The sequence below is a fragment of the Centropristis striata genome, chromosome 10 (assembly GCF_030273125.1).
Source record: "Centropristis striata isolate RG_2023a ecotype Rhode Island chromosome 10, C.striata_1.0, whole genome shotgun sequence".
Lineage (NCBI taxonomy): Eukaryota > Metazoa > Chordata > Actinopteri > Perciformes > Serranidae > Centropristis > Centropristis striata.
In genome coordinates, this window is record NC_081526.1 from 14,827,051 (window position 1) to 14,853,853 (window position 26,803).

Here is a 26,803-nt window from a genome sequence, read left to right on the forward strand (position 1 = left end):
GGCCTGTACAAACATCCTTGATAGAGGTGATAAGTGGAATCTGCTGCACAAAAGCACTCAAAAAAGTGACTTTTAAGAGTTGAAAACTGAATGGTTTTCTCCGGAACAGACTTGATGAGAGTGGGAGAAGGTCTTAACACACGTTTAACACCCGTCTGCAGAAGATGTAGCTAGTGACTAAGCTGTTGTTTTTTGGATTTGTGGTACAGTTTAATTAATGCACTATCACCTTTTGGGTTCATTTCCAACCAACAAGGCCTCACAAACCTGAAGGATTTGGATCTGCACATGACAAATCTCTTATTTTTATTCTCTCCGTGCTATTGACTCATTTGACACTCATCTTGCTTTATTTGAACGTTTCTGAATGCAGCCTACAAGCTCCATTGTTTCCAGGGCAACATGGGAAAAACACTGCTGCTGAGCTGCCATTGCTCATTGAAACTATCTCCCCCAAACCTCTAAAATCAAAATCAAACACATAAAAAATGTTGGTGACATTTATTTTATTCCAAAAAAAAAAAGTACTGCGTGGAAGTAAGAAGTACCGGCACATTGTGATGCGACATTCTGGCGTTCTTCGTACGGTTAAATACAGCCAAGCTGTTTTCTCTGAGGCGCCAGGAGCAGGTGTGTTTGAGGAGGCACACACAGAGGCATGGCGTGATATCCACGCTTCAGCGATGCATGAAGCATGCACACATCATCACACACAGTAGCACACACGCCGTTTGCCTGCTGCTATTTAGCAGAAAATGAGGGGCATGGCCCTGCACTGCCTGCTGACTCGCCCTGACAAAGGAGCAGAGGAATTTACTGTCTCTTGCCATTGTTATGGGACTGGATCTCCCAGAATAGCTGTATCTCCTGCTATCATCCCTTAATGTTTCCCAAATTCAATTATCACCTCACGCTATTTGTCTCTACCGCACTGCCTCTACTGCGTTTCTGTGGCTCTGTGTTCGTTACTCCCATATTCTAATGTTTTATCTCTGGAGACTGAACAGGACACACACATTCACAAATTACAAGCGGGACCTAAATACCATAACAGCTCTGTTCCTGTTTCTATAGAGCATGCTGTTGTGCCATCTTAAGACAGAGAAGGAATCCTCCGCCATCTTGGCACAGCAAGCTGTGGATGATTGATCATGTGATTTAGGCATTTAATCCAATTTGAAGGCAGCCTGAACTGTGGTCTTAGGTAAAGTACATCTTCATAGCATTTACTAGACGTGGCTCCGTGCCTGGACAGGACCAGAAATGCAGACAGTGGAAATGTGCATCGGAAAATAACTAATCTAAAACATCTTGCCGTTTCCTTGGAGACATCTTATCTGGTTTTTAAAACATACAGTATGCCATCTAGTGTTTTTACTGTAAAGCATGGACTGCTTGGAAGCTGTATTCTTCTTAAGAACTAATTAAGAACAACCTGCCTAACTTATTCACTGCTGAATAGATTATATAATAGTGTTTTTATAGTATCTTAACACAAAAATAAAGGCCTGGTGTGTTTATTCAAGTATGAGGTTCATTAAGACAAGTGCTAGTGGAGAAAACATGGTCTATAAAGAAAAAACCGAAGGAGCATACTGCTGTATGCTCACAGCTAGATGTAAGGAATTACAGTTTCTCTCACACAGACATTACAAGACCCGTTGTGGTTTTTTGATCAATATTGCATGAGAAATAACTGCTGAATTTTATATGAGAATTCGGCAGGTGGAAAAAAATACTCAGCTGCGTTAAGATCACTACCCTGGTGTCATGAGATGAGAGTATATCTATACATACCATCCTCCATTTTAGAAACATTATTTATATGCTTGAGCAGTCACCGACTGTACGGAGTAACCTTTTAAGCTCGTGCAGCAAGTGAGAGACGTATAAAATGAGGGATAATAAGGAGTCATTTAACACGGGAGTCAAACGTGGCAATTTAAGGTCAAAGCCGCATTTATTCAAAAGCAAAAGTAAGTTTGTTTGCAGATGCACTTCTCTCACATTTGCTGTTTTTCTCTCTCCATCTGTAGTTTTAGCTATGCCAACATCAAATGCGACACCAATATGCAGAGCGGCCAGAAACGAAGACAAAGAAGAGTAGTATGAGCGCAGACACATACACACACACACACACACACACACACATAGACACACTTACACACACACAACAAGTGAGTGAGTCAGAGGTGTTTCTGTGTGTCACTGTGTCAAAGACATTCATGCTGGGATTGCTAGTAAATGACACAGCACACTGCAGCTATGCTCACTGTATTGTCTACCTGTTTCTTCATCTGTGCCATGTGGCGTGTGTGTGTGTGTGTGTGTGTGCGTGCGTGTGTTTGCTCTGCTGTTTGCCAGATGTGTCACAGTGTGAGTCAGGTCCCCAGAGTATTATTCTGCAGCAGTAATGTGAATCACTGCCTCAGAATAAAAAATAAGCCTGGTGGTAGCCTGAGTGAGCATTCGTTAAAACGCATTTGACCGCTTTTGACCATGGGCAGCCCTCGTTAATCTCCAGAGGCCGGCCATAGGTGGTTAGAGTTAACGAGCAAGGTGCGGTGAGCTATGCCCGGCCTCAGTCCCAACATGCACCTCTTCACTGAGTGAGATTAATTACCACATGATTCTGAGCCAATCCGAACCCCTGCTGTTCTCCGAGCTCCGGCACGTATACACACAGATACTGTGCATGCACTTAAAGAGCACGTTCGAGCGCATAAGATGCAACACTGTGTGCATAATTAATTAAAAAAGAGCTTCAAGGCAAACTAAAGCCATTTGCACATGATCGGTCAAGAGCAGAGTTGTGGGTTGTTGCGAGCGAGTTCAGACAAATTCCACCCGCACTGAAGCATTTTCCTCCAGTGGTTGTTGATTGCTTTCAGCTATATCCCCCCGCGCCCAGGCCCATTGTCAGCTGTCCAAGGATGACTGGCTGCAGAGACACTCTCATGCTTCCAGTCAATGCTGCCTTTGATGGAGAGCAGGGGCCAACACTCTCCTCACCCATTTAGTGTACACACCCCGCTGGGAGCAGCCGAACCACTACTGACACACACAGAGACTAAAAATACTGTCAAACACACACACATACACGCACACACAGCAGGCTGATGAACACATTCAGGTATACACAACTTTATGTTTATTCTGCTGTGTAAAAAAAGTCTTTAAGATTTAGATTTTATACTATTCTTACAAAGCTTCTCAAAATTAATATTTTCCTATACTAAAACTTTTTTCACATCATCTTGTTTTTATTTTTTCCTGCGTTCAAATGACTCCTTCCAGTATGTTATTACTCTCCAGACATTCCTCTTATTCTTCTAGTTTAATAAGAAGGTAAGCATATCTGTATTTGAGCAGTGAATTACAGGTTTACTCTGCTAAGGTTAAACTATATTTGGTATTAAACACATCCTTGAGTGCTACATAAAAGTACATACTGTTTATTTTTATCAATTAAAACTGGTGATAGTGCTGATTTTTATTGTGCATGTTTATAAAATGTCACAGTATAGTATGTTCACAATAAAATGTAACTATAGTGATGCAGTTTTATTGTAAAGCACACTTACAGTAGGGCTTTAAGTAACTGTAAATGGCTTTAAAATGGATTCAGAAATTAAAACATGGTTGCACTTTTTAGTCAATTATTAGGATGCTATGCAGTTAAACGTCAGCTGGATAATGAAAATATGCCATAAAAAAATAAAGGTTTATCGCAGTAAGTATTACAGTGTGCTGCCTTATCCATCCAGGTCACCCTAAAGCAATATTGTGCCATAAAATCGAGGTGCTATATAGATATGAGTTATTATTATCCCTTATATGATCATGATTATTAATAGAAGTAGTATACACACAGAATGCAAATATACTGTATGCATGATGTACGTTCTTATCTCTCTCCCCACCTTTTCTCAGAAAGCACACTACCACACCACATGTGGGAGGAATAAGGTCAGTGTTTGGCATAAAATAAGCTGCCCTTTTATAGTGAATCATGTAGCCAAGCAACAGAGCCGGCTATTGTTGCACATTTTCTAAATTGTATCCTCTCATCAACTTAAGTAAATAAAATACCACCAAATGGTTATTGATTGGTTTAAATAGATTCCTATTATATCAGGCGTAGAACATAATGCCCTTCATTTGCCAAATTGCAGTCTGATATTGACAGCCGCTATTAGAGGGCATCCAAGTGTTCAGTGCAATGCCAACACAGTTTTCTAAATGTGTGACTGTTGTTTTTCTGCAGGGAGCAATGATCGACTGCATCCAACACATGCAATATAGAAGAGGAAACTTGTCCAAAATGTTGTTGTTTTGGTTTGAACTAAGTGTGCGTGTGTCCCTCCTGCACCTCCGAGCCCCGTCTGCATGTGCGCTCGTGCATCACATCGCTCTCCCTCTCATGCAACCACACACTTACAAGCTACCAGACTCACAGATTTGTTCTGGATAATGTCAGAGCAGCAGACATTTCCCAATTCATGTCATTGTTTCTTGATGAATACATATTCAGAAACTGTAAGCCTAAGGGGAAACGTTGTTCTGGGAACACAATCAAGTGGATATTTCACCTTTATCAGCTTAGTTTGGTAACCAAATGATGTGTCCCAGTCTTGGATAAACAATAGCAGAAGCTTTCCTGAAACCTATCAATCCTAGAAAGAGAAACAGGGCTGTGTTTGGCTTTCATGCTTGAGCTGCCTGACAGACATACAGCTGCTATAGAAGAGCATAGTCCCCTGATGAGGAATCAGCAGCCGCTGTTTACAGTAGAAGACATCGCCATATGTTGAATATGACTGCACAAAAAAAAAACAGAGGAAAAAGTGAAACGTGGCATGCAGTCTATAGCATGGAAAGAAAAGCCCATACATTTGCTATATTCGTCTTCTATCTCGCCTGCGGCTGTGAAATGTGCTGGATGTGCCTATATTAGTGGTGTGTGGAGAGGCACTGCGGTCCATCCTCTCAAACTGACAGGGGTTTCTGAAAACAAAGCTCCCTGAAGACAGGAAATGCTGGCCTGAGCGCTTTTCAGCCGGAATGTGCATTTACGCCTTGGTATCCATGACAGAGTCTATCCTATTGTCTAGAGGAGCCATTGTGGTGGCAATGGAGCCTAAATGAGGCCAATAATGGTTCCCTGCTCGGTCCCCAGAGTCTTGCCTGTTTAAAAATCGATTCTCTGCTTGACTAGGGACAGGCTGGGAACTGGAAGAAATGGAGAAGAAAGTGCCGGAAAGTAGGAGGAGGGGGGTTCAGAAAGGTTACGAAAGATAAGGGAGATACCATGAGGGAAAAATACAGCCACGTGTTCAATTATCTACTTGTAACCTAATCAGTGCATCATCACCACTGACAAACATGTTAATGTGACAATCATGAATTTCCTCCATTGCTTGACTGTTGGTTTTGATGGTTTTCTGTGTTAAAATCTTATTACTTTATGTCATGTAGACTAAAATGTGTAATTTTTTGTTTTGCAAAAGTAACTATTTAAATCACTGTTAATTGTGGAAAAAATGTATACTAAAGACCCTCAAGAAAACACTTTCCTTAACTGAGAAAGTCATGCAGCCTGCATATAAATCTCATCCACTGACAAATAAATATAGAGTAATGTCTTGTATTTACTGTACAGCCCATATTTGGTTACTGCAACATTTTGGGGCTTACAGATGCTCTCTGCCTATTTGTCCCAAACAGTTGCCAATCAGATCAACATCTTCTGCATTTATCACTGTCAATTGTCCGGCTGTTGTTGTTTATCATCTGTATTCTATGTCTACTTGCCTGTATATTAAAGCTTGATCTTTATGTTGGATACAAATGGAGAAAGGTGTTAATTTGTTTTCACCCCTAAGAATGTTAACTGCTTGTTAAAGGTTTGATTTGGGAGAAAAGACACAGAAATCACTGAATCAGGAAGCAGGAGTTGAGATGCTGTCTTGTGTCTCATCTCCGCTCTCACTATGTCCCTGAGTGTGCATGTTATTATGAAGCAGTAACTGAAACTTTATGTCCCAAACGTTTATGATCATTCTGATAAAACTTGGCAACAATTGACTTCTGGTGATAACAAAATAAAACTTAAAAAAGACTCAAGAAAAGAGCCCAACAAGTTTAGTAAAACTAACTACAAACACATCTTAAGTCAATGAACACAATGGAGATGTACTATATAAAAAATCTGCAAAAACTTAAATCATTTATAAATTACTCATCTTATCATTTCCATGTCGACTTCTAAACTAAAACAAACCCCGCTAACTCTCGATAACCCCCCCCCCAGACAAACAGCATGACAACTTACCAAAGAGGGTAAAACCTGTCAGACTTGCAGTGAAGTGGAAAAAGTCTTCTCTCCTACTTTGCTGCTTACAAAGACCATGAGATGCTGTCAATTTTGGCAGAGAAAGATGTATGGGCTTCATCAGCGACTGGACCAATGTGAGCAACTTGTGGGTGGTGCAGAACAATAGCTACAGCCAACCGAGAGCCCCAGACACACACACACAAAGAGAGCAACGGAAGGTGTGTGTAAGCCCTATTAAACAGATGAGGTCTTATTGAGCGGATGGTATCACACACGCACTGGGGACGAGGGGGCGGATGGGGGATGGAGGGGGTCGATGCACAGAGGATTGGGTATAAGAGAATGTTTTATTCAACATGTGCTCACCTCCTTGTCTGCTGCTCATATTTACATCAACCCATCTCACTTCAGCTCTGCTGTGTGTAAACTACACTCTTAAGCACGTCTCAGTGACCTTCAGCTGCCTCCTGTGTCTCCGACACGCTCACCTGTTTGCCTCAGACCAACCCTTGTGTGCACTTCACTGTTTGACACAATGGGACTCCAAACTCAATACCTAAATAAGGCACCACTGAGGGCACAGCTCAACTACAATAGCCAACACACACCGATAGTATCACCTTTTTTTTAGTAGGAATGTTGTACGGACACAAAAATCCAGACAAAAGGGCTAAGTGCCATGTATGTATCGCATTTATAATGATGCAGTAGTGTTGCTTTCAAAACTGATCCATGCAATCACATCTGCAGCTACAGACTCTGGAGCATGAGATAACTGAACGACTTGTATGTTATTGTACGAACATGTATGAATTATTTTTTGTCCTTATCCTTTAAAAGTGCAGCAACACGAGCGATCGCTTTGTCTGCACAAGCTCCTGGAGTGAAGAACCAGTTGAAGCAACAAACTTCCTGGTTATATCAAGGAAAAGATTGTGTTAAAATAAGTATGTTTGAACTACTTGGTTATGTCTAGGCAACAAAACTACTTGGTTGTCTTTAGAAAAAGAGCCTGCCACCCTCCGAAGCCTGTGCCATGAAATGCCCCATCTGTAGACCCGCTACTGCCGAAGTGAAAGTCCTGTGTTTGATACTTGGATTTGTTTGGAAAAGATCGGAACTCATTAGTTAAGTACATAATTTAGGTAAAACTGGACATGACCAGCGGACTCCTGGGTGAAAGTCTTGTGAATGTTTGATATATCTATTCCCCCTGACATTCCCTCTTCACGGACATTGTCACTCTTTATACTGGATAGCCTACTTCCTCTTTTGAGGTGTTGTGTAAAATCTTAACAGATGACAAGAGTTTCTTAGAAAGACAACCCTGTGCTGGATTTAATGACAAGTATCAAAAAAACAGATACAATATTCAAGACACACAAACAGGTCCTTGGAACAGAAACTGCACCGTTTTTCTAATTCTGTTACTATATACCTAATGTTCGTGCGTCTCATGATTTCCTGTTTTGTTCCAACTGGTGCACTGGGATTTCCTAAATCAGAGCTGCTCTTATCTTAATCAAGCAGCTTTCCTTTACAGAGAGACTGTGACTGTCAAATTCTGTGTGTTTGTCAAATCATATATTGTTCATTTTTAAACTGCTATAGGTCTGTCATTTTAATACATCTTCCAAAGAATTCAACAACAGAGGCAGCTCTGCATATCCTGTCTCACGACTGATTACTTTATTTTGGAATATACTATATGAATTACAGTGCAATGTTTTTCATGGTCATACATAAGTACAAACAGTGAAATGAGAACAGGCTGCAAAAGAAAACTTTAGAAAATATTAGGGATGCTCCGATCGATTGGCTGCCGATTGTTATTGGCCGATATGGAGCCTGAACAGGTTGATCGGTGGGCTCTCAGAGTGTCGATCAGAGAAGCAGATGGCATATATTTTTTTTTTTACACAAGACTGTTTTTCTCCGCGTGACGTAAATTATAAGAGACTGTTTTGTTTTCAGCGCGTGACGTAAATTACCTGCAACTGTTTTTCTGCTCTCATCATGAATGAAGCTGGCAGCATGACTTCTCCGGTCTGGAATTTTTTCACAGTTTCCGAAAAAGATGTTAAACTTGCTGTTTGCAAGACATGCACCGCCGAAATTGATGGTGATAACCAACAAATCCCAAAGACACCCGTCACTCAGCTCACTGTAAGTGAAACATTTAGACGCCAGGAGCCTTACAGCAGGGACAGTAAAAGGTGGAGGGATATAACAACAATATTTTTTTTCCATCAAATGGATGTAATTTGTGTTACCTTATGGTTAAGGGCTATTAAGCGATGCAGTGGCAGTAAACTGCATGCCTCTTTTTGTTTAAAATTATTTTGAAGCCTTTTTTGCCTCACTTGGGGAGTAGGGCAAGTACATTAACTAAATCTTATTTATTTTCATTTTATTTCATCTATTGCTCTTGACAGGGCATGGAATGTTTACACAAATAAAAAGCTGATTGTGGTTCATAAAGATCTGCATTGTATTTATTATTTATTTTAGAAAAATTATGGTGATTAGGTGATGCGCAAGGCTAGATTGTAAATACAGGACATTGAGGATTATTATTAATCTTCCGTGGATTCTGTGATCGGTGATCGGTATCGATATCGGCAGATTTATGATTCCTGTAATCGGTGATCGGATTGGCCCCCAAAAATGCTGATTGGAGCATCCCTAGAAAATATGTTACATTTTCTTCAGGTTGCCTTCAGTTTTACTTAGATTAATCAATTGTTAATGTACATGCATTTTTTGCCATTATAATAATGTAATATATATCAGATGAATTGTGAAAGATATTAAATACAACGATTTTTTGTTTTCAACAAAAAAAAATGTTAATGAAAAGGTTTTTATTTAAAGTGATCAAAACAACCTGGGTTATTTCAATTAAATCATTCAGTGTTACTGTTAAACTTTAATGTGTACCTACTTTGGCTGGTGATTCAAAAGTTTTACTTAAAATTCTGGATTCACACACACACACACACACACACACACACACACACACACACACAGAGTATCATTGATTGTTCTCTAGCCATTGCTGTATCCATTCTACAGTGCAGCTGCTGTGGGTCTCAGAGAGGGGGAAAAGGCCCTGCGGGGAGCAGTCCAGTTATCTCAGATGGAATCTTATTACAGGATTTATGTGAACAGAACGAGGACTGTAAGACAGTGAATCTGTGTGTGCGTGTGTGTGTATCCCTGCTGTGGGGTTATCCAAGGTTTTGTCAAAGGAATATGGAAATGGCTCTGTCGATTGCTATCCTGGCCCGTGAAAAGCCACAGCTCTTCACAGGCCATGTGTTCAGTATCTTTTGTGTGGCATATTATAATTAGCTACATAATACTGCCATATAACTGTCATATGCAAAGAGAGCCAGAAATGAGGAGGCATACCAAGAGAGACTGGGTAAAAGTCCAGTCAGCTCACTTTCTCTCTTTTTTTTCTGACACCCTGCAAGGCCTGGGCAGGCTGATCTGCACTGGTGTGTGGATGGAGGGAGAAAAGACGGATGGATGGAGGAGGAGGAGGCAGCAGGAGAGAGGGAGACAGAGAGGGAGAGGGGGGAGGCATGGCAGGGGCTGCAGGACTAGGAGGAGTGCCAGATCACTGCTGGAGCCAAGAACAGGACTGACTGGGCCTGTGTGTCAGATCAGTGTGCACAGGCATACAGACACACACACACACACACACACACACACACACACACACACACACACACATACACACACAAGCATATGCAGGATGAACAGACACATAGATGTCACTGACCTTCGACAAACACACTGCAATGTCACAGTTTGAACAAACTAAGACACCAACGCTTCGATCATCTGTAAAGATCCACCATTATATGTACTAAAAAAATCAGTTTTCCATGTTTATTATGAGCTGTTTTTGTCCAATAATTTCATATTTTAGCTCACCCTCTAACGAGGAGGATGTCTGCTCCTGTGTGAACTCCTTTGGACCAGTGTTTAAAGACTTTTAGCAGTTGGCTGGGACTCGGTACCCACCTCATTACTGACTGATGCCGCTAATAGCCAGCATCCTGTACACAATGTGAGCCCACATCAGAGACGGCTGTTCCACACAGTGCAATGTTCATGGCAGTCCCTGCACCCCGGGGACTCATTGCACCATAACACAGACCACTGCAGCTGACAAAATAACAGTGCAAAGTGTTCTAGCTTTAGGAAACAGTAGGAACACCTCTCGTTCTCTCGTTGCCTCTTCTCTCTTTCTTTCTCTCTCTCCCTTGCCAATTCTCGCATGACCTCGTCTCTGTTTTTGTCTTTCCGTCTTTATAGCTCAGAGCTGGGGCCATCTGAGTGGATTTCAGAGACAAGTTGACAAGCCAAGCAACAGAAAATTGAGATAAAGTCCCTCCTCTCTCTCTCTCCGTCTCTTTTTTTGTGGTCCAGTCCACAGAGAGATCACGGCTTACAATTTCACTGTTGTGAGCAAATCTGATCTTGAAAATTCTGACAACTTTCTCACAAGTAACTGCCAGCTCGGAGATTTTCAACATCTTATGTCTCCAAGGAATGCTACACCGGTGATTCACTTCCCGCACCGTTTCTACAAAATAAAAAAACAACGATTAAATTACACCTGTAAATGCAATTTCATCCTGTAAGACAAGGCAATTTGCCGAGACTAATCTTGTGTGTGTAGATGTATGTGTGTCACACACAAAGACAGATTTTCTCTCTTTTTTCTTTACAGTCCTGCACTCTTTTCATTTCTGTGTACCGTATGTGCACATGTTTTGGAGTGGTTCATATCTAATCTCTTCACACGTTTGCCCATGGGACATTGGCAAGATTTTCCCAGAACGAATGCAAAGTGACAGCTGAGAGAATGTCTCCATTACAGCTCGTGTGGTCTACCCTCCCTGTGTTATGACAAAGTTGATGGCAGCCGGCCCACAGAGAGACACAAATCTAAAAAAGAATAAAGTCAGAAGTAAGATATACTCAAGCTGATAACCATGCCAGACATGATCATGTGTGAAATAAACAACATTGTCCAGTCTGTTTTTTTCCTCCTGATGGGCCTCAGTCATGCTAGCAGTTGTAACGGCCGGAAACCCTAAAGCAACAGACAAGACTTTTCTTGTTCTTGAGAAGATGCAGTATTTACTAACTGGCACACTGTAGCCTGCACTGTACTTTTACTGCCAGATTGACAACTTGCTGCTGACCTTTTCCGCTACTCCATGCACTTTTAACTCTCTGCCTCTTACTCTCTCTCTCACTCGCTCAAGCACTGACTCCCTAGTACGCACACGCATTACACACTACCCAAGCCATCACAGTCCATATTCAAATACCACCAAATCCTGGCTGGTGTACAGAAGAGCGACCTTTTTCTTAAAAGACCTCCACTCATTCAAAACCAGAACTCAGAAAAAAAAACAAATCCTAATATTTTTCATGAGAAATAATTAAACCAAAATTGTGTGTTCATGAAGGACATCACTGCTGGAAACAAAGACTACACATAAATCTATCAGTAGTTCAGAAAACAGATTGAATATTGGCCTGTTTGTCCAAATTAAACGTTATGCTTTTGTTCAATGCATCCAGAACAAGAGATACAAGTGTCTTCTGATCTGATGCCACTATGGTTAAGGTTTGGTAAAGTTTGGGCACAAAACAGTTAGCATCTATCATAGTGGTTAAAAGCAACCAACATTGTCGGTATACTGCAGACATGCAACTCAAGTCATTTGGTCAAAGTCACAAGCAAATCAAGTAGCGTCAACTTAAGTCCTTAGTTAAGGCAAGTCAGGTCCCAAGTCAAGTCAAAACCTAAAACTTAGTAATCATTCAGCTGATAATGGACATTTAGTTCCCCGTTTAAAAGAAGAAAAACTGAAATGTAACTTAACATAGAGGTTGGGTTTCAACGTATCTGTAGTTTACCGAAAAAAAGGTTACAAAGCCAAAGTTTTATTCTCTCGATTTAAGCAGATATGTGACATCAATCGTATAAACAACATTAACTAACATCAGAAGCTTGCTGATCCAAATGAGTGAACAAAGTTTGATGTTGTAGTAACAGATACAGCACTGAATGTTTTTAAGATTTTATAATCAAACTGAAAACATAAATGAATGCAGATTAATCATTTGAGTCTCAGGTCACTGTCAATGTCAAGTTGCAAGTCATCAAAATATAACTTGAGTCGCCTCAAGCCCAAGTCACAATGACTCAAGTCTACATCTCTGGTATACTGATTTAAATATTACAGCCAGACATGTTGTTGACCCGTCTGTCCTCCCTGGACTTTGTTACATCACTACTTACGTCTTTGCTCCACATGGACAAGGATCGTGATTACTACCTACCACAAACATTTGTGTCCATTTGCTGAAACACCTGGTGCTCTGTTATTTCTCTGGAGGAGAGTCTCATTTGGATACGGTGATTTGAGATTAAATAGCATGATTGAAATGTAGCCTCCGGCATGTATATATATATATATAAATTCAATCAATTTTGCGCTCCAACCTTGATCAAAAATTTGCCATAAACATCTGTGCTCTTGCCTCTTGACTCTCTGTGTTGTCTGGGGGCGAGGGATTCAAAGCCAGTGGAGCAAATAAGAGCTTGGTATGTCCTCTCTCTTTCTCTCTCTCTATCAGCTCCTCCTGCTTTCCTTACTTTCTTACTTACTTTCTTACTTACTCCTGACTTTCTGATCCTTGTCCATCATGTTCCCTCACTGGCCATTTTGCATGAAAGCTCTGCATAAATGTTTGAACATAAAAAATTCATCTGGTGAGAAAAGTAAACCTCAACATCACTTTAGTCTTAATACTGTGACTGCTGACAGGCTTGTCCTTCAAATGGCTGAAATAAAAGCCTTCTGAAAGTCACTTTGTCAGACCTGACTTTGTTTACGGCATCGACATGTTCATGAGAAATGCTCCAGGTGGGAACTTCAGGTGGAATGTGAAGGAAATAATAAAAAATGGTCAGAAGTAAGGGAGCAGCTCTCTGTTATATGACTGACAAAAAAAAATCACCTTGGACTTTGAAGCTAAGAAGCTGCGATAGACAGTTTTCACAATTCTGTGACATTTTATAGTCCAACAATTAATTGGGCAGATTAATTAATAATGAAAATAACTGTGAGTTGCTGCCTGAGGCTATAGCTAAGGTGACAGTGCGGTAACATTAATCAAATTTGCTCATTGCAATGTAAATTCTTACCCGCTTACTCATTTCTCTGTACATTGATTGGGGTGAAACTATCTAACTATCTAAATTCCAGCAGGTTTAAATGTCTCACTCACGATGAACCAAATCACCCCAGTGGTCTAAACCAGTGGTTCCCAACAGTCACTCTATGGACCAGTACTTGGGACACTGCAAGGACAAAAGTTAGATGTGCACAATACTGATTCATTTGTTCTGTCCATCCTGCATCTTTCCTCAACTCTCCTTCTTACTCCCACAACAGAATACAATTCTTGAACGTAATAAGGTCCTTATTTGTCCAACTGATAGGCAATGATCTGCACAAGCTGTGGAGCTAATACTGATTTAACTAGCTGGCTTACATGAGTAAGTAAACATTTTGCAAAGATTGTGGGGAAAACACAGAGCCTAATACATAAAACTGGCTTCGAAAATTGGTGGGGACCCTTGCCCTGCACTACATTTAATCTATAGCTCATCATTTACAGGGATTTGAAGAAAAAAGGCATCTCGGAAACAGGTTTCAGACAGTTAACACCTGACAGCTGTGTGACAGGAACTGTAATCATACATTATTTTGTGTTCCTCACTTTCTTAAACTCCATCCTGAGTCATCGTACCAATGTCAAAGACTGTCTACATAATAATGTATTGACAGTAAAAGAAAATCAAAATGAAATTATCACTCTTGACGTCCGTATCATCACGAGGCTCAATGGTTATTTAGACCTATAAGCGCAAATGCCTTAACACTTCAAGCTCGAAGGTCTTCAAACCAGTTTATAATGCTGTAGTCCTAATTTGTGAGATGGAAAGCAGATTTATTGCAAACGTTTGGTTATTTTGAAGGGCAGTTAATCAAGCAGTATTCTCTGTGCGCTGTTTATTGTTCCTTTATTGTCAATCAATGTGACAAGGAGGAGATGGTCTTTTAAAACATGACCCTCCTCCAAATATCAATTCCAATAGTTTAGTGATGAAAACAATGTATGTGTGTGTATGTGTGTGTGTGTACGCCAGTGGGTGAATTTATGAATTAGCTCTCAACCGCAACCTATCCTCAACCTTTTCTGCAACCGGGACACAAATGACCTGTGTCCTGTCTGCTGTGATCTGCGGGGCTTCATGTTAGACAGGCTAAAAGCTTCCATTCCCAGTCGCCGCTCTGTATTCTTCGTCTACGTGTTATTATTGTGTGATGGTATGCGTCTGTGCGTAATTGAACATTTTGAACCCTTGAGCCAATATGCCTCAAATGAATCCTCAGCACCCACATCAAAATGATTATTTCTAAACAAACCGTGTTTAATCGACTGCGTGCCTCCGCGGCACTCTCCATCTGGAGGATGCTGTGTGACAGCTTCCCTTAAATTACAAATATCAATCTGCCACAGTGGGAGCTCAGCTGCCAGTGGCCTCATGGGGGTCCGCGTCAAAGCAACCAGCCTTCAAAACAAAGCCATCAAAACGCTGCGCTTGCTCGATGCTTTGTTCTGAGACAGCCACGTTCATCAGCTGATCACAGTTCAACGGAAATGACCAAATAGCTGAAAAGAAAGGGCTCGTGGCTCCTGATTATACAAACTGGGCTGGATTCAGTGAGGAAGCTGAACTGGAGTTGGCCCAGTGTGTGGCTCTGAGGCAGCTCCGTGTGTCTCCACCCCTCTCTCCCTCCATGGAAGGGGCCGACAGACGCCAGCACCAAGGGCTCCCAATCTGCTGTGTGATCAGCGGTATACTCTCCCTGAGCGTGTTTCCCCTCCTCATCACCGGCTGTCTGCCCGTGGCAACACATCCACTTAGACTCCATCCACCCACTTATTGATACACTTCACCGCAGGATCGCCTTCAAGTGCTCCTTGGGAAAGCAATGGGTCTGCAGGGTGGCCTAATTCAATCAACATTCTAAGAAAACACACACATGATGCATCACCAGCACTGGATCAGTCCTGGACGACTTTCTACCAGCTGCTGCATCCTACTCGACGACCATTAACACACAAACAAATTGCCCACTGAGCTGCTTTGTATCATATGCTTTTATCATGTAAAGCTATTTAAAACACACACCGGATTATGAAAACATATCAATATTAAGCAAAAGTAATCACAGAAATGCAATGCAATCAATTCTTAGCCGCACGTTAGACGTTATGGCTCTCTCAGGGTTAATTTGATTTCCAGTTGGGCTGCATGTCAGTCCCCCAACTGTGTTTATAGCAGGCATGATGTGCGCTCCATGCACTATAACAGGCACGATTGGGGGGTTAACCCTTTGGAATCTAAGTAGAAACTGCAGCAGGAAAAATGCCTTTTAAGGGGAGATCATCACTATTTCAAATCTGGAGTCTCAGTGGAATTTTACTCTGAGGCACATTTATAATATTTAACAGCGAGTATGGTGTGATATGTGATAGCAGAGAGAGAGAGAGAGAGAGGGAGAATTAAAAACTGCAACTCTGACTTCAAAAGCTCCATGTTTTGTGTCTTGTTTTAGAATATTGTAGCACATGTTTTCTACATTTTACACAGAACAAGAAAATGAATTCTGTGATTGCATTTGCATTTATTACTTGCATGAAAGACTGAGAAGAGATATTTTCTTTCAGATAAATTTTGCATAATTAAGCAGCATGCGCATGCAAAGCATGGTCCCCAAGTTATTACAGTCCCTTTCTCTGCATTCTGGTAGAGTACTTTTTCTATAGTGTTATATGTTTCATTTTCACGAAAACCCGCTGTCGCATGTCCAAGCCGAGCAGCACTTCATGATGACCAGCTAATGGATTTTAACATTGCACAGTACACATGATGATGCCATTTAAAGCAAACACAATATGGCAGGGTCAACACCGAAAGAAAGCACAGGGCACAGGATATATGTGTCATTATACTGAGAGCAGTTCAGCAATGGGACTTAATGTGTCGATTACAATGGGTAGTATGTAATATGAATGAAGCACATAAGCAGAGCATGCATAGTGATGGGATGAATGCTGTTATCAAGACAACGCAGTTGGCCTGAATTCTTAAAGTCCTCTCCAAATGTATTCGAAATGCTCATTAAAGAGACTGAACGCTCTCTCATGAATGCACTCTAATCCCATATGTTTACTTGTGACAAGCTCAGAATGGCACACACGCGTGTAGCTCAGTGGCTGCTCAAATATTTTAGCATAAAATATAAGTGGAGCTAAAGAGAGTTGCTGAACATTTCAACTTACAAAATGAGCCCAGAGTTGAACAAAGGAGCTGTCTGTTTCAGCACCACGGACAGTTCCTGTCATCTTCCCTATGACGAGGCGCTGCTGGCAGCAAGAGACGGCCTGCCAGTTTTATCTGCTGCACTTTGTAACATCAGACAGAAGTGACTTTAGGAATACATTAATGCAAGGCCCTCTGTGCTCATGAAAATCAGACTGAAAATCCAGAGTGACACAGAAGCCATTTTATGTGACTTTCTATTGTTTAACAACGTGTATTTGGAGCTGTGGCTCACCTCCAACTGGCCTCTGGCAGGTTGTCTCTGCCAGCACAAATAGATATGGGTCACCTGGTGAACTAAAACACAGTCTGGTTGATGGTAAATGGAATACAGGACCAGGTTTGGTGTTTTCTTGAAATCTAATAGCTCAGGAGATACCAATGATTGGATTTAATTGTGTCACAAGAAGCCTTAATAGTCATTTTCTTATGTGCACATGTCCCAGATGAGCCCAGCAGCCACTGACCGCCAACAATCTCTTCCAGAACGACTTGTAGCAGGGTCCAACAAACATGACATGAAAAAAACACCCCAACAATAAATAAGGCTGACAATTCCAGAGGTGGTTGCCACTGAGGCTCAAAAGTGGTCGGACCTTTCTGATCCAGGCGCACTTCCAGAAATAGGATCATCATCAATCATCACTCAGACTCCTGCGTCATGCGTCGGTATTCGCGCGGTTCCACCCAAGGGAGCGCGCTGTTTTGTCCTCATGGGAAACTCGTACAGTTACAGACCTGAGCCCGTGAGAAAGGAGCAACGGGGCTGTCGCCTCCCAGTACAGTTAAATGACCGTGATCATACGGATATAACATGTGGCATGACAGCGTGTGCGCGAGTTTTGGCATCTCGTGTTGTCTGTGTCTCGATTTTTGGACTCTGCAACTACAGTGACGCACTCTCTCTCTCTCTCTCTCTCTCTCTCACACACACACACACACACACACACACACACACACACAAACTCAATGCCTGGGAGTGTGTGCGTGCACGTGAGATACACACACTCACAGAGAGAGAGAGAGAGAGAGAGAGAGAGAGAGAGAGAGATCATAAGTTATTTCTGTGGCGCAACCATTAAAAAAAACTTGGGTCTATTTTCTCGTGAAATCGCCGCCTCAGTACAAGCAGCAGCCTATATATCCTCGGTATAAAGGCAGGATTGTGCGCATAATAAGGCTTACTGGTAGACTGCCTTCAGGGGAAAGCTGCCGCTTCGTTTACACCTTTATCTAAATCCTCTCTTTAGTGAGCTCCAGTGAGCCCGGCGGGCCGGTGTGTGAGACTGCACTGCAGAGGGCTCCTCCGGCATCTCCATGATTGAGCTCATGAGCAAACATATCGCGAGCCAGATATACAAAATAAGAAAAAAAGAGAGAGGTGCTGAGATTCCCTCTCACACTGCGACACATAGTTTAATTATTTATCTATGCTTTCCTGTGATAACATAATCTATATCCTCGTTTTGAAACAGTGGCAACTTATCCTCCTTAAAACGTTTTTAAACTGCTGAATATCACATCTCCAACACCGTGTGTGTGTGTGTGTTTTTTTCTGCTGTTCAACAGAAACCCAGACGACCAATTCATTGCCGCAATAATGGAAGGACCAGTTAAATTGAGGTCTATGAACTTTATGAAATGCTGAGAAAACCGTGTTATGTCGGAAAAGCCAAGAGGTAAAACTGGCCTACCTTCAACTCGATTCCAAAATGGTACGACGCCGTTTGTCAGTCAGTGGGGAAGGCTCTGGACATCACAACTCCAGGTAAATAGAGAAAACACGTTTCCATAAAATGGGTGCAAGCCAGTGATAGTCTGTGTTTCAGCGAGGTCACCCATTCAGCCAGTCGTCCGGTTTAAATCCAAACAGAATAATGGAGATCTTGTCTCTGTCCTTTGGGGGAGAAGTGCGCCAAGCGCTCTCCTACGCAGATGTGACTTTGCGCGCTTGAAATAAAACGGATGATGAGTAGAGTATGAGAAAAAAACACTACTATGACCAATAAAAAAAAAAATATCAAAACGAGTGGGGGCGAAGCTCCCAAATGATCACCCCCACCTCCCAAAAAACCTGACAGCTGACTTTTACGCAAATCGTGCTCAATTACTAATCCTCTCCTGGGTGCTTGTCCATCCCAGACGCACTGGTCGGTGCGATCCCCACTCAGCAGCGCCGCGGTGGATATGGGAAAAAGAAATGTATGGATATAATGGCCAGATCCGATGGGGGGTTTCCTCCACAGCTCCGCTCTGTAGTTGCAAATGCACACGACGAGAAAGGATCTCTCCGCGGTCCTAGTGCACCACACACCGTCCCCTGCTGGCTCTAACGCGCGCCGCCGCGGCTGCACCTGCACTCTGTCATCTGCATCGATTCAAACAGTGAAATGGATGAGAGGGAAATAAATTCCAGCAGACATCTATAACTCAACTCAAAGCTACATCGCTGGACAGAACGAGATGTGCAGAAAGGGTGATCACTTGTTGGAAGAGGGAGACAGAGGGTGGGGGTGAGAGAGGGAGAGGGAGAGAGAGGGGGGGGGGGCAACAGAGGAGGACAGAGGGAATAGACTTAATTGAACCCAAATACAGTCAGTACTGCTGATGTCTCTGCCTCTTCTGAGGGGAGAGTTTGAGATAAAGTCACATCAAATGTCCATGAAAATGAACTGACTTGCAAGAAAGCATGGGGTCATATTAAATTGCATTTACTTGAATACATTAGTAGTTATAAAGGAAAACACATAGGGTGACTGACATCATCAGCTATATGGAAATCAAGTTGGTGAAATCTTTAGTTAGGAAGCGATCGGAGGATGCTGTCAAAAGTTGTTGGTGGTGCTCGTCAGAGTGGCCTGGAGCCTTTTAAACAGCACGGAATGTGGCCACCTTCCACCGGAATATAACTGTGATGCTCAGACTGTGAGTCATGAGAATACACAGGAATAACACCTACTATTGAAGTAATTTGACTTTTGGTGGTGCTATTATAATCCTGCTATAAAACCATTGCAAGCCTTTCAGCAATTCTGATTAATAGTAGCATACTGGATGGAGTCCCTGTCAGGTTACCTGCTGGCCCCAGTAATAACCCCTGGAGCCTGCTGCTGCTTTCTTAAAAAGCCCAGCGTGATAATTACTACAATATTCACGTTTCAATGGAGCTGTAATTGAAGGCTCAAACTCTTCTATATTATATATATATATATATATATATATATATATATATATGTATGTATCTATGTATGTATGTATGTATGTATGTATGTATAATGTGTGTGTATAAGTTCCCAAAGTTTCATTGGAAAATTTCCAGAAATTCAGAAAGTAGCAATTTGCACACAGTTTGTATATAAAGGGATTACTTTTTTGTTAAATGAAAGTTGAATACAATGTTAAATGACATAACTTAAGTCTAGATCATATTTATACCTGAATATGATATCGTCACCCTGTTAAAATAATCGCCTAACTCTTTTTTTCAAGTTTTGCAGGAAACACAACAAACTTCACCAAAAGTGTAACATATGACATTTAATGATCATTTCACTCAAAAAGGATGTAACAAAGGGTGGCTATTGGCATACTAATAACACTGTGTGTAAATGATGTAACTTAAGAGAAATAAATGACTTAGGCAATTTTTTGAACATGCCTTTGTGACTTAAGCAAGATATGGTAACACTTTATTTTGAAGGTGTCTACATAAGAGTCACATATGCTTGTCAGAAACATGACATAACAAGTATCATGAGCATTAATGTTACTTCAAAGTGTCGTTAATGTTCATGACACATCCCATGTCATGTTTATGACACGCTCATTTCAGTCTTATGTAGACACCTTCAAGTGTTACCTTATCTTGCTTAAGTCACAAAGGCATGTTCAAAAAATTGCCTAAGTCACATTTTATTTTGACTTAGGCATGATAAATCCGCTTAAGTCACACACTTGACATAGGCCATTATCTTAATGGGGTAAAATCACATGAGCTGATCAACTGAGGATGTAGGCGATTTTACCATAGGCGTCATGAGGAGATGATTTAGGCAACCAAAAAAAAACAATTCTGACAAAAAATGACATAGGCGATTATTTTAACAATGTGACGATATGGAAAAGAGTTAGATCTGCAGATGTATTGGTAGGCTAAATACAGCCAAAGAACAACAACCCGATTTCCCATTTCTCATTCATTTTCACTGAAAATTTTCCTTCTTGTACACCAAACAATCAGTTTCAGTTTCCTGCTTAAACTTTCTTATTATCGAACTAACATACATGAAAACACTGTTGAACTGAGCTTGCTGAACGTGCCACCAAACAAGCACGCGCCATTTAGCATGCTTGGAAGCTAATGAAACAGTTTAAACTTACTTGCAAACGTCATGTTGGTCGGTTTGGACGATGCTGCACTTCAGTGGTAGCAATGTCCCAGGCCTTGTACACTGTAAGTAAACTTCATGTAGCTCCGCTTTGTTTTGTCTCTTGTTACTCTTCTGCTGCTACTGTGTCAAAGCCCGTTTCCCATCCCGTTAAAATGTCAAGTTATCGTTTGTTGGGTGCACGTTAAGGTGAAGGGAAACATATTTGGGTGTATGCCAATATCCTAAATTGCATTAGTTTCCTTCACTTCCGTCTCCTCCTTGTGGCTCGGTCCCTCCCACTGACAGAAGCAGAGATGCAAAGAAAATACAGTGAAAGATATCAAGGCAACACGTTTATAGAGACCTGAAATGTCCTATCCTCTGAACAGTCACCTGAAGCGACCTCCGTTTATGATGAGTAAGGCGCAGCTGGATCAGCTGTCAGTCGGATTTTATAGCCCCTTTACTCGTTTGGAGTTTGTATTTGCATTTATATATACATGCCCTGTCAAAAATAATAATAAGGGTATACAATGTCCTCTGCCAACACAGCAGTGCTTATTTTAAAGTCTCACTTTATGTGTCCCCTTAAAATAAACACACAAACATCTGCTCATTTACTAAAAACTGTGCACAGATCAGATCAGTCAAACTACAGTGTCCTTACTGCTTAGACACTGAATTATCATGAGACATTTCTACTGGAAGAGAATGTTACTGTAATGTTGGTTTGTGTTCATTAATATACAGTTTGTAAAATTGTTATTCAATCATGCTTGTAATTTAAATAAGGTATTTATTAGCCCATTCGTTTTAGAGAAAATGGAAATTATACAAATTTAACTTATTTTTGCATTATGTAGAGGGATTTTTTATTCTCTCTGTATGGGAATCACAATTTTATGTCTTTATTGCTAAAAGACTTTTCTTCCTCTACCTGATCAAAAATATTATTCATTTTACAGATTAAAGAGGTACAAATAACTAATCACAGACACAACACAGGCCAATTATTTTCAAATCAATGATCAATCACAAAACATAAAAACCCAGGGGTATTCTACTTTAGTTGGTTTGACAGTTTAGTTGTGTCCACTTTGTAAAAAGCTGTATTGATACTGTAATGTCGAGATCACTCTGTCCACCTGCAGCGTGCTAACCTGATGAGCCAGATGGTTAGTTGCAGAGAACTATCTAAGAAGCCATCATCAGAAACAGTTTGGAAAAGGGCAGGTGATTGGATGTCTATCATGGGCTGCTGAAGACAGTCAGGAGAAAAGCCTTCAGTGCTGTTCTTTGCATGCATTACTTGAACACCGAAGACAAAATGGATTTTCTTGCAATCTCGTGAGAATCCAGCTGCCATGGAAAAAAAGTAGCTTCCAATCACTTTCCAATAAAATGAGGGGTGTTTGATCGGTAAAATACTTATGTGGTGTGTGTGATAGATAGACAGATAGATAGATAGATAGATAGATAGATAGATAGATAGATAGATAGATAGATAGATAGATAGATAGATAGATAGATAGATAGACAGATAGATAGATAGATAGATAGATAGATAGATAGATAGATAGATAGATAGATAGATAGATAGATAGAACTTTATTGTCTGTCACAAGTGACAGAAATTCGTTTTTGACAGGCTCATATAAAACAACACTAAGAAACAAACAAACATTCTCTCTCTATCAAGCAAAGAGTGAGTTTATACATGTTCCCATTGACAGGGAAACAATCTTTAACAACACCTGTACAGGAGCTCAGCCTGCTAACAACTTCTAGTCTAACACAGGCTGAATCAATCTCCAAATATCCATTTTTTCTTCCTTTAATTGAACTACATTTGTGCAGCAGTGCCCATTCAAAGCATTCATGTTCTTGGTCTGATTGTTTGCCCTCTAGAATTGCTGCTGGCAGTCTTCTCCAGAATTGCTCACCCAAACAGCTTCACACTCAATGTGCTTCATTGGGTCCTGAGCATTACACTTGTCGTGACATAGTTGCATCCCCTTGCAATGCTTAAGTGTATGCCTCATTTGCTAACAGCTAGCTATTTGGGACCAGGCTATTTCCTGGAACAGAATTGTTCATTCTCTGTCACTTGAGTTTGCTACACTGTAACATCTCCAGTCGCTCTTTCTTCATTTGTTCATGAATGAATTGTAGCAAGAGACTGACTGTACCCAGCATGCCGTTTGGTAGTGTAACAGTTAATAGGGGTCCCCTCTCAGTACAACATTCAAGTCATCATCATCATAAATATGTCCTGAAGATTTCAAGAGCTTGCACTTGACACTGCGCCTTCATAGCTATAGTACACAGTATTCAACTATTCACAATACATTTAACACACATGTTGACACCATTTTTGACTGCAAAAAGATTGACTTTAAAGGACCTGAACAAGTCATCCCACGCAGGTGATTTAAATATTTTGGCTGATTAGGCCTGCTCTCAGAACTGTGTGGGAGTAAACAGAGACAGGTGCAACAAAACTAACAGGAGCCGTCATTCAAGCACTGTTAGGGCGGGACAAGTGACTCTGTAATCATTCTTTCCAGTATATTAACTTCAGTGATGTCACATAATTTCCAGCATAACTTTGCCACTTTCTACCTGAACAAAGGTCTAATCAGCCAGATAAAATACAACACCTGTGTGGGTGTGCAGGTAAAAAAAAACAATAGTGAATGATTCAGTCTTTGCATTCAGCTCCTCAGTCATCTCACTTAATAAGAGCCAAGATATTCCACTAATTCATGTAACTGCTGTGTGACAAATGGCTCGAACACACATATATACACCGAATGGTGAATACTCGAGTGATTTGATATTTGCTGGAGTAATACTGAATGTCTGTCTCCCTCAGGTGTGTGCATACCTTCTGTTTGAGCTGATTTAACTTCTTGTTGGCTCTTCAATAATAGAATATTTGGGGCATTGCGGCAAAATCAGAATAAGAACCGATCCAACACAAACTAAGCTTGAGTATATTGGTACAGTTTTTATGGTAGGTAGAAATAAGTCAATTTAAAAACTCAGTACTTGAAATTCACCCCTCCAAAATTGATCCAGTTATAGGACTTAAAGACCATGTTAACGAGACCATAATTATTGATTTTCAAACACTAAATTATGAATAACTTCTTGATAAAGCATCCAGCGTCTTTCAGTTTCCGTGTGTAAGAGACAGCTGTTTTTTGTATGACCAAGTTATTTCCTCCCCCTCCATTCTCGACATGACTTATCACATATCCATCACAGGCAATGCACACAGTTACAAGTCTATACAACTGTCAACAACAAACTCTCTTAGCTAAACAATAATAAGAAAGTAATAAAAACATGTTCTATGGATTATCTACAGGGACAATAATTCTGGAAAGACAAGATCTCTCTCCGTTGTATTTTCTAACAATGCTGCAAGCACAGAAAACACAATCACATTCACCTGTGCCAGCTTTCAAACAGCTGTGGGCAGATGTACTTTTTCTTCTACTGTAGATCGACAACAATGCACAGTGTGATTCTTCTATCATGTCAGGGCCATTACCAGGGGTGGGGAAAGTACTGGCATTTTTTACTCAAGTAGAAGTTGTACAACCACATTGTAAAAAAATACTGTACAGTATACTGAGTTCATTTAAAGAGCTAATAGTCATGTTTCCATCAACTCATTTCTATGCACATTTTGAAGATTTGTGTTAGAGCCATTTTGTATATTGTGGAGAAGCTGATAAATAATTCAGATTTGTACTTCATAGTTCATAGTTCTTTATTGAGGTTGTAGGAATGCCTATTGGTTAGTGGTAATTGCACTCTTCTTATTGGCTGAGATGTGTGTAACGTCATAATTGTGTACTTTGTTTTATTTAAGATTGTGGAGACGAGGAGAGCACACTAGTTTTTGACCGTGCTGATAATTATTATTATTTTTTGGATTGCTGCAGTTTATTGTTTGTTCTACTCAAACAAAAGGTTTTCAATAAACCATAAGAAAGAAACTGTGGAATTTATTCGGCTTAAGACACGCGTCAACTACATCCTCGCGCTCCATAATTGAAGTGTGCGTTTTAAAGGTAAAACTAGACGAAGCCACAATAACAATTTGCATGAGAAAAGCTTAATGGAAACACCAAAAGCTTTGTGTATTCACTCTAAACCAGTTGAGGGAAATTACCCTAATACGCATTTTATTTAATGCGATATTTCAAAATTTTGCTTCAAAACTCACCTCGACTTAGATGGAAACACGGCTACTGATTAAAGTACTAAGAGAATTTTCTTTTTACCCATAAGTGTTACCTAATTATATGGATATTTTATATTTTTATATGGATAGATTTTATTTAGGTGCAGATCAATTCTTAATATTCTGTACAGTTAAAATTGCAGTATTTGATCCTGGAGAAAGATCACTGGTTGTTGAGTCTCATTCTGAGGTTGTCAAAAACTCAGAAAAATACAAAGTGTTTGGTTTACCTTGACGTAACACCAACCTAAAAGTTTTCCCCCTGGGAATGAGACTAAAGAATCCCATACTGCACATTTAAACTGATGTTGGTCTTTTCCTGTCTACACCAGTAGTAACTGTAACTGTCAAAATAATGAAATGCTGTAAAAAACATTTTTCCTCTGAACTGTAGTGAAGTAATATAAAGTAGCATAGTATGGAAATACAAGTAATGTGCAAGCCACTCAAATGTGTGCAGTACTTGAGTAAATGTACTTCCATCACTATCATTACATTATCACCCACTTTAAACATTTACATAGACAGTTGTTGTCGGAAGGCCCGATTTATAACAGCTGATAAAAGTTATAACTCATTCATCTAAAACAGCTACTCCACCCACACGCCGCATTGTAGCCTTTTGATTCTGACTTTTGAGGATTTTGTTGCTTTCCTTAACTCCCTGATGGCATTTTTTTAATACGTTGTGTTTCTTTGTTGTATTATTTACGATCTGTTGATGCAGGAAAGCTGCTTTAAGCCAGTTTTTGACAGTCAAGCCAGTAAAGGGTGATGTTTTCTCCGCATAAGATTAAAATGAAAGCTGACAGGGAATATCCATTTTGGATGTCAATCACTTAAGAGCACATCAGTCCTTTTTTCAAATGGCAGTCAGCTCAATTATAGGGATTATCAGCAGGTTTGCACATTATCCTTTATAAGCAAATTACCCTCTGACAACAGCAGCCGCACAAAACTAGAAAAAAAAAAAAAAAAGAATTTTTTCATGAGCCGAACCGATCAAGGACATAAAGGACAAGTGCACTCTAGATGCACCTGTGTGTTTGTATGCCAATATGAGGACACCTCTCCTTATCAAATCCCATCAGGATCTTGATGGGAGGGAAGAGGACTGTCTTGTATAACCACACTTGCCCCGGGCTCAGGAAACTCGTCACAGACATATCTGCCTCCACAGTTTTTGCTTTCAGAGTATGAGTAGGTACCTGACCGTTTTCCGTCATGCAGAAAATATAGAGCCTGACTGATATGACATAAATCCTCCTCTTCATTCTCTTAAAAAAAAAACTCTCACCCACTCACTCCCTCACTCGCTCACTCCCTCACTCACACGCTCACAT

General features: G+C 40.7%; 1 protein-coding gene across 5 annotated transcripts in view; it reads right to left on the minus strand.

Moving 5' to 3' along the window:
• Nucleotides 1-26,803, minus strand: part of il1rapl1a (interleukin 1 receptor accessory protein-like 1a) — a 332,191-nt gene that overhangs the window by 180,122 nt on the left and 125,266 nt on the right. For 4 of the 5 annotated variants that reach the window (XM_059342258.1, XM_059342255.1, XM_059342257.1 and 1 more), the window contains exon 1: nucleotides 18,527-19,055. The exons of the other annotated variant lie outside the window; for it this stretch is intronic. The gene's annotated coding sequence lies outside the window, so the exon portion shown is untranslated. Of the gene's footprint in view, nucleotides 1-18,526; nucleotides 19,056-26,803 lie in introns of those variants that run through there. 5 annotated transcript variants of the gene reach the window in all.